This window comes from Priapulus caudatus, unplaced genomic scaffold, assembly GCF_000485595.1.
Source record: "Priapulus caudatus unplaced genomic scaffold, Priapulus_caudatus-5.0.1 Scaffold225, whole genome shotgun sequence".
In the NCBI taxonomy this organism is placed as follows: domain Eukaryota; kingdom Metazoa; phylum Priapulida; class Priapulimorpha; order Priapulimorphida; family Priapulidae; genus Priapulus; species Priapulus caudatus.
Genome location: NW_014577286.1, coordinates 264,337 through 265,801, shown reverse-complemented (window position 1 = coordinate 265,801; position 1,465 = coordinate 264,337).

Here is a 1,465-nt window from a genome sequence, read left to right as displayed (position 1 = left end):
TATATATATATAGAATACTATAGGGGATTCTCGGGGTTCGCTTCGCTATTTCGTCGTACATTATTTGTCCCCAAATTTGCTCGCGGTAAAACTATGACCCAATATCTTTTCGAAAGTTGTCATGCTTTGTGTATGTCATGCTTCGTGCGGTCAATACGACAATGAAGTGGACCAGGCACGCATACCTCCGTTCGTCACGTGAATTCATCACGTATTTACGCTTTGTTTCCCCGCAAACAGCAGCTTCGTGCACGCAATAGCTAATACTAAATGCGACATAACGATTATATCCGTGCTAATAAGCTTCATCTAGTAACGAAATACGCGCAAAAACTATTGCTAAAGTCGCTTGGGGGCGAACATGCCAAACGTATAGAGTTCTATATTCATGTTGTTTGTGCACAGCGGCGTGCGTGCGGTGTACATCTGGGTTGCAGAGTAGCATTTGAACGGCACTTACGGGAAATTATCGGCAATAATAGGCGAAAGAAAGTAGAGAAATATTGAGACTTTGGTACTAAATACATTTCGTGTTTATTTACCATGATTTCTTTTATTGAGATGTTACAAGTGCCTGCGGTCAGGCGACTGTAAATATCGGGTATGAACTGGGAACGTGACTGGCACGATGGGGAAACTGTGTAAGAAAATGAGAGCATATGAAGTAATCATAATGAGTGTTTTCCTCTCTCCGGGTTTTCGTGGAGCATAATACCTCCCGGAGATTTGTTTAGACATGGGTCTGCGTTATGGCGTGCGGTTGTTGTGATCGGTGTAGCGATGCAGAAGCCTCTTACTACATATTATGGCGTCTACCGAACTTACGTTAATCTGGATGAGTCTTGCTAACCTAAACCTAAAGGTAAAACTACTTGAACCTTTTGGCCCCTACATTTTGGAAACAACCACGCCCGCCAGCACTCGGTAATAAAATTGGATAAGGTACGCAGGAAAAGGTTTCCGATTATCCAGTCAAATCTCATGCACAGTATTCTACCTTTTCGTTGTAGCTGATGATACTGATAACTGTACATAAATCACAAATCACATTTATTCCAATTTACATCCGTTGCAATTCACTCCAGTGTCATCCACGGCTAAACGATTGCATGCTCAAACCCCGCACGGCCTTCAACGTGCCTCGACCTCACAGAACTGAATGTGTTTATGTTTGGGAGAGCATTATGAATAACAGAAGCAGAATAAGAAGCAGAAGAAGAAGAAGAAGAAGAAGAAAGAAGACTTATAAGTGTACTTACAGCTTGTCCGATTAACGAGTCCTTCTAAATATCATCTCATTAATAGATGCAGCTATTCATATGGTTTCCTACATGCTTAGCGGTGTCAGTATAACGCAAAATCTCTCGCGCTCTCTCCCTCTCTCTCTCTCTCTCGCTCGCTCTCTCTCTCTCTCTCTCTCTCTCTCTCTCTCTCGCTCTCTCTCTCTCTCTCTCTCTCTCTCTCT